The sequence below is a fragment of the Sinocyclocheilus grahami genome, unplaced genomic scaffold, assembly GCF_001515645.1.
Source record: "Sinocyclocheilus grahami isolate Dianchi unplaced genomic scaffold, SAMN03320097.WGS_v1.1 scaffold3236.1, whole genome shotgun sequence".
Taxonomy (NCBI): Eukaryota; Metazoa; Chordata; class Actinopteri; order Cypriniformes; family Cyprinidae; genus Sinocyclocheilus; species Sinocyclocheilus grahami.
The window spans coordinates 1-8,185 of NW_015508392.1; the positions used below are offsets into that span (position 1 = coordinate 1).

The 8,185-nt window shown below is 39.1% G+C and overlaps 1 protein-coding gene across 1 annotated transcript in view; it reads left to right on the forward strand.

Moving 5' to 3' along the window:
* Window positions 1-7,141: 7,141 nt before the first annotated feature.
* Window positions 7,142-8,185, forward strand: part of LOC107576123 (DENN domain-containing protein 4B-like) — a 16,253-nt gene continuing 15,209 nt past the window's right edge. The window contains exon 1 of the mRNA XM_016262373.1: window positions 7,142-7,272. The gene's annotated coding sequence lies outside the window, so the exon portion shown is untranslated. The remainder of the gene's footprint in view (window positions 7,273-8,185) is intronic.

Here is an 8,185-nt window from a genome sequence, read left to right on the forward strand (position 1 = left end):
TGTGAGTGTGTGTGTGAGTGTGTGTGTGTGAGTGTGTGTGTGTGTCAGTGTGTGTGTGTCTGAGTGTGTGTGTGTGTCTGAGTGTCTGAGTGTCTGAGTGTGTCTGTGAGTGTGTGTGTCTGTGAGTGTGTCTGAGTGTGTGTGTGTGTGTATGTGTGGACCGTCGGTCGTTCTGAAGCGGGTCTGAACCGGTTTTGCTTCAGAACTCAGATTGTACGCTAGCAGAATTACTTTTCGATCATGACTGACCAAACAGATTTGCTTTTAATCATAATATTGAACCGCACATGCCCAAAAATATGTAAAATTATGTTCATGCCTGAATCGGAAACATGGTACCAGAATGACATTTTATTTCTGAATTTGTGTAAATATTTGCAATATATTAAATTTTTAGTTTGAGTAAATTATTGCAGATCAGTCAACTGCTCAATAATAGATAGCTATTATTGATAATATATATAATTATATATTGATGTATTAATAGTAGATATCATCAGCTGTCAGAAAGCCCATATCAGACATAACCATAGTAGTACCATGGTATTTTCGTGTACTTCCTCATTAATGGCTCAGGTACCAAACACAAGATCATTCCGTATTGGCATCTTGACCTCTGACCTCTGACCTCCAGCAGGTCAAACACTGTCATTTAATCAATAGCACACTTGATCTGATCTGCTGTTGTAGTGAATATAGTGACGTCTGAAGTTGAGCTGGGCGATTAATTGAACTATATTGGCAATTAATGATAATTTCCATTACTGTGATGCCTGCATTTTCTCTTGTGATATTTATATTTATTTAATTTTTTTATTTGGACTTAATATTTTTGGAAATGAACTCAGGAAAGTGAATATAAGCTATTACATTTTTAACAATGACATTTTCCAACTGAAACATTCACAACATAAATATGCAACCATGTTGATCTTCAGCCTCAAAATGCACGCTCTGAAAATACAATGCATTAAAATTACTAAAGTGCATTCAAAAATTTTTTACAAAGTGCATTTTTTGTTTCAAAGACATTTATCATTATTTCCTTTCGTAGCAGTTGAATTATATTTAAAGTTCTGAAGAAAGGTCAGCTTTTTTCAAGTTCTGTGAAGTGTGATGTGTCTGAAGTGAGTGAGTGATGGTGTTAAGTAATCGTGATCTCAGTGTTGACCAGAATAAGTGTGCTAACAGCAGCAGCACTAGTGTGAGGGTGTGTGTGTGAGACTGTAAGCACTGCTGAACTCCAGCGCGAGCGTCTTATATAGATGATATTCCACGCAGCTGCAGATGAACGAGGGAAACTCTCGTGTTGTGCAGCGGATGCGTTTGAGGAAGTGAGTGTTGAAAGTGCTTAGAAAGAGCTAAAAGCAGCGCGGACAGGAAACGCATCCTCAGCTCAAAGATGAGCTGAAACAGGAAGTGGAGTTTTCGATTGAAGACACCTGAGGTAGTGTGTGTCAGCCACCGAAACGCGCAGCTCAACCCAACTCATCCGAAAGTATTCCTCTGACCGATACGCTTTCATTCAGGGTGAGTGATGATGAACTGCGGCCTCAGGCTGTGTTTGCAATCGCATACTGCTCACACTACTCAAAACTACACAAACTACTCATACTATACACACTACACTACTCAAACTACACACACTACTCATACTATACACACTACACTACTCACACTGCTCACACTATACACACACCACTAGTACTACTACTACACACTACACTACTCAAACTACACACACTTCTCATACTATACACACACACACACACACACACACACTACACACTACTCATACTATACAGACTATACAACTACACACTACACTACTCAAACTATTCACACTACACTACTCGCACTGCTCACACTATACACACACCACTAGTACTACTACTACACACTACACTACTCAAACTACACACACTTCTCATACTATACACACACACACACACACACACACACTACACACTACTCATACTATACAGACTATACAACTACACACTACACTACTCAAACTATTCACACTACACTACTCGCACTGCTCACACTATACACACTATACTACTACTAGACACTACACTACTCAAACATACACTTTATTCATACTACTCACACTACATTGCTCACACTACTCATACTATACACACTACTACTACTACTACTACACACTACACTACTCAAACTACACACTACTCATACTATACACACTACACTACTCGCACTGCTCACACTATACACACTACTACTACTACACACTACACTTCTCATACTACACACACACACACACACACTACTCATAATATACAGACTATACTACTACTAGACACTACACTACTCAAACATACACTTTATTCATACTATACACACTACACTGCTCACACTACTCATACTATACACATTATATTACTATACACTACACTACTCAAACTACACACACTACACATACTATACACACTACACTACTCACACTGCTCACACTATGCACACTACTACTACTACACACTACACTACTCAAACTACACACACTTCTCATACTATATACACTACACTACTCAAACTAGTGCTGTGTTCACAGAGATTTGACGATACGAGTATCGATACAGCTGGCCCTGTATAGATATTGTGGCACGTGTGCAGCAGTGGACCGCGCTTAATTTTAATACAAGAACAACATTAAAATTGAGTAGAAAAGTGCGAGGATGAATATGAATAGAGCATAATATATAGGCTACAACAAGGTTTAATCTGGCCGCAGAGGAACACAACTGGGTTGCCTGATATAAATAGACGGAATCCCCGAAACAGAGCTTCACACTTGCGCAATACAGAAATATCTGCTAAGTGTGCTACTTATTGCGCGCTCTCTCCACTGTGGATAAACACGCTTGCTTTCTGAAAACACAGCTTAGCTTGCAGTTTAGCGATCTCCAGTGTAATATTCTATTCTCAGAAAAGTGTAATTCTTCAACTGTTCATTTACGAGAGACCGAGAGAGAGGGAGAGGCTGTGTATGTATGAATTACCACCGTTTTGCCGCGTTTCTCTATTAACAGTAAAGCTGTGGCTTTAATTGCTTTAGAAACTGATGCTACCAGCTCCTTGTTGAGAAAGATAATCTAGCTCTTGAGAGATTAAGCTATTTAGTTGATAAAATCGCGGGGCAGTGCTAAAAAGTTTGTTCCTGAATGTCTGAGTGTGGCCGCAGCGTGATCTGTGTCTGTGTGTGTGTGTGACTGAGCGTGTGTGTGTTAGATACAGAAGACAGCGCATTAGTTTAGAACTCTTCTAATTTTTTCTTTTAAATCGTAGAGAGTGTGTTAATTTGTGCAATGATAACCTACCAGCAATGTAAATGATTTTTTAATATATTAAAATGAGTACATTACAATATAAATTTATTAGGATGAGTAAATTATTATTTATGGGCTTAAAAATAAGATGCAAACAATCAGAATACCTGGTGGGGAGTGCACAATGTAAACATGAAACATATGGCATTACCTTTATTATACTGTGAGCTCAGCTGCTGCTCTGCCTATAGTTAGACATGGCTCTATAGTAAGCAGTGTTTAATAAACAGCTGTTTTACTAAATTCTGCTGAGGTGAAATTCAGGGCAGTCACGTATCGTGATAAGTATCGTACCGTGGCCTCTGTATCGTGATACGTATCGTATCGTGACTTTGCTGGTGATACACAGCCCTAACTCTGACTACTCACAGTACACACTATACTACTGCACAGTACACACTACACCACTCACAATGCTCATACTATACACACTACACTACTCACACTGCTAACACTACTCATACTATACACACTATACTACTACGTAATACATTACTCATACTGCTCATACTATGCACACTATACTTCACACTACACATACTATACTTCTCATACTATACACACTAAACTGCTCACACTGCACACAGTGCTCACACAACACTTACTATACACACTATACTACTCACACTACTACACATACTACAAATACTACTCAGTGCTCACTATACACAAATTATACACACCATACTGCTCACACTACACAAAGTAGACATACTATACTATACAATCTACTCACATGCTCACACAACACATACTACACAAACTATATATTATACTACACACTACTCACACTGCACATACTACACATACTATAAACACACACTACACATACAATAGACAATATGCTACTCACACTGCACATATTATACACACTACTACACACACTACTTGCACTACACAACACATTATACACACTATACTACTTAAAACTGCTCACACTACACCTACTATACATACTAATACTACACATACTACTCAACACATAGTATACAAACAGCACACTATACTACTTACACTGCTCACACTACACATACTACTCGCGCTACTCATTATGCTACTCACTCTTCTCACACTACACGTACTAGTCAAGCTACACATACTATACACACTATACTACTCACACTGCTTAAACTCCACATGAACATACTATGCTACTCACACTACACATATTAATACTACTATACTAATACTACACATACTACTTCTCACACTATACATACTACTCACACTAAACATGCTACTCATATTATCACTATATTAACACCTCTCACTCTACACATACTACTCATACTATTTTTCAGTGTGTACTCTGTACGACCTACTACATTTGCTATACTGAGCAGAACAACAGAGCCAAACTCGTCACCAGTATGCAGGTATATACTACAGTGTGCATTGATTATCTCATTGTGAACAGCACAGACCGTGTGCATCGACCTGCGGCTGGTTCAGTGTTTGTGGTTTGAAGCTCCAGCTCAGATCTTCACTCAGGACTGTTCTGGGGTCAGTGAAGAGCGCTCAGCTCTGCTATGTCTCCTGCACCAGTCCTTCAGTCACTATAAATCAATCCTCTCAGTCTCTCCTCCTGTTTTATGTGTCGGCGATCTGCCGGCGGTGTGTGTGAATGGATTCAGAGCTGCCGTAGTTCACGTTCTGTGAGTGAGTTTGATGTGGAACAGGTTCTGCTCACATCTGTGAACTTCATGTAGACAGAGACTCATCGTTCATGATTCAGAAACATCTTCATGCTGAGTCACTGACTGAGTTTACATGCACACCAGCTTCTGTTTCAGCTTTACTCTGGATATGATTTTTATACAAGTACAGCATTGGGAATATATTCCTGTATATACACATTGTTCTACAGATGCTTGTTTACTTTCCCGATGTTTTTTCCCGGGAGATTCCAGATGTATGTGCTCAACTATTAGTTTGATATGCTGGTGTTCTGCTTAAACCCCGCCCCTTTCTTACAGTCCAATGCATTTAGCTCCGCCTACATTTTGAGTGCCACGCCCATATCTCAACATTCAATCAACAACTGATGGAGAGAACTAAGTCTGTGTTCGAAATGCCATACTATCATCCTACTCTTACTATTCCTGCAGTATCCAATATGTATGCTGTGCATAGTATGCAAATTTTCTGTATGCATGTAATACCCGGATGACCTACTATATTCGCCAGAATCTGCTAAATATAATTCAAGTACACTGAAATCACTACAGAAGCTATTCGGAATGGCATACTACCATACTATATTGCAGTATGCTGTGTGTATACTGTGAATAGTATGTGAATTTTCTGTATGCATGGAATGCCCGGATTACCTGCTACATTGGCTGAAATTTGATGTGTGCATCTGAAGACGCTGCATGGGAGACTGTTTCCCAGAACGCAACGCGCTCCATGTGACGTTCTTCAAACGAGTGAGTGAACTGGAGGTGGGGAATAGTATTTATAAATGTAACACTGTACATGTAATGGAAATCGGGGTGCTCCGATCAGGGTTTTTGAGGCCGATCGCAGAAAGCAGTATCTGCCGATACCGATCACATTTTTAGACATTTATTCAGGGTCTGAATATAATTTTTGAAAATGGGGGAAATTCCTCTCATAGGTGTCTCTTGTGAGAGAAGCAGCTTTCACACAGGAGTCCGCCACTGATCCGTGTTTACACTACTTTTCTTACGTTATCACAAACTTACCACTGACAGAAATAGTCAGCTCTACTGTGTTTCCTTTTGCATTGAAATCTTTATTACAAGCAATCCTGCCATTCACTTTGTTTTCCTTCCTCCACGAGTGCCATCTATTATTGCCTTGTTTATCTAAAAGTGCTCTTTTCCTTTAAACCCAACCAACAAGCTATATCTGTTGACTATGAAACACAGTAGAGTTTATTAATATGCATTTATGGTGTAATTACTACATTTTCGTGTCAATCCATGTTTATATTTACTGCAAACAATGCGCTGTTACTTTAATTCAGCGCTTGCAGCGCAGCAAACATAGACTCGGTGCTGAAACGATCTCTGCACTGCTGCAGACGCACCGCTCCTGAACACACTGCCGGACCGCAACCACTTTAGTGACGATGTGACACTGCCTCGATTGTGCAAGTGACAATTCCTGTGTCAACTGTGCAGCGTGCAGCTTATAGACAGACGCGATGTGGTGATTTGAAGCCGTTTGCATATTTTGAGAGAGAAAGAGAGAGAGCGCGGTGAGTCACTCTCACTGTTTGTGAAATTACGTCTCACACAAGGTTTTCAAATTACTTTATAAGTTATTTAATGAAGAAATATGAAGGTGAGTACCTGACCTTCAGCAGTATAATGATTTCACCCGCGCCGGACAGAGACTGACGGTGCCGCTGCATGTCGTGCCAAACCTCTCACTGCAGCGTCATCAGCTTGAGATTGTTTTTTTGAGATCGGCCTTTTAGAGACCGCCGATCAATCATCCCAACGGGATTATCGGCCGATAGTGATCGGTAGCCGATCAATCGGAGCACCCCTAAAAATGACAGTGTTGTGATGTCTTGATTTGAGCTGTTTTAGCTGGTTTTAAAGCCTATTTAGTCTGATTTTAAATCAGTTAAAGTAGCCAGTGGTTAAGCAGACATGAGACAGACAGCGCTGTGTTTTTATGAGCAGTGCGTTTCTGCCGGAAACACGTTTCTCCGCTTTGATTTCTGAAGGCTTGAGCGATGAAGAGGAAGTGAAGTGAAACGGCTGTTGTTTCCTCTGATAGTTTCCTGCATCGCCCGTGTTGGTGTGATCAGACTGCTGTTCGCTCGTCTCTTCGCTGACTCTCATTCATTCATGATCTGATCTGATAACAGACGACACTGATTCTGCAGACGTCTGTCAGAGCCAGACTGATCCGAACTGATGTGGTTCAGTCCCGTCTAACAGCGGTGAGTTAACCTGGTTAATTTCCAGCAGGGGATGTCCGGTCCTGAGCCGGTCGCCATGGCGACAGGTGTGTTTGTAGATGTGAGTGTGACGGATGCAGAGAGTGTCATCACCCGTCACCTGCACGCTGACCTTTGACCCCATCGGGACACACGTCAGATGAGCAGGAAACGGGCTTCGAAAACGACTTCCTGTCACGAAATGTCACTGAGTTAGACAAATTTTGGATGAATGAATCAAAAGGAGGGCTGCACACTGAATCATATGCTGATATGAACAAGTGTGTGAATATACATTTTTTTCCATTTTTTAATTAAAAAAATAAACCTCATTTTACAAGATTAATTAAATTGTTATAGTTTCATGCATTCATTTGATTACCAGCGTTTTTGATAATTTCATTTGTGTTAAATCATAAACATTGAATCTAGAAAAATTTAAACGGACTTCAGAAAAAATAAAACACATTTCATAAAATTTTTATAAAATTATTTAATTGTTAAACATTTACAAATTCAGTTTATTAGACGTCATTTTTTATTATGGAATATTTAAAATAAAATAAAGTTAAAATAAAATTTAAACGGAAAACAGAATTTGAGAGAAAATAAAACACATTTCATTTGGCAATATTATTATTACAATTGTAGTAAATTATTAAATGGAGAAAGTTTTATGTATTGTTTAATCATCCTTTTTGATTATTAAAATTGAATTAAACCATTAAAATGGAATTCCGAAAAAAACCCCTAAAACATGGAATTTAGTGGGAAAAGTAATAAAATGGATTACATGGAGAAAATGTTATTAAATTATTCAGTTGTTAAAATTGACTTTTAATCATTAAGTTAAATTAAAAAGTTTTAACCATTGAGTTGTGTGTGTGTGTGTGTGTGTGTGTGTGTGTGTGTGTGT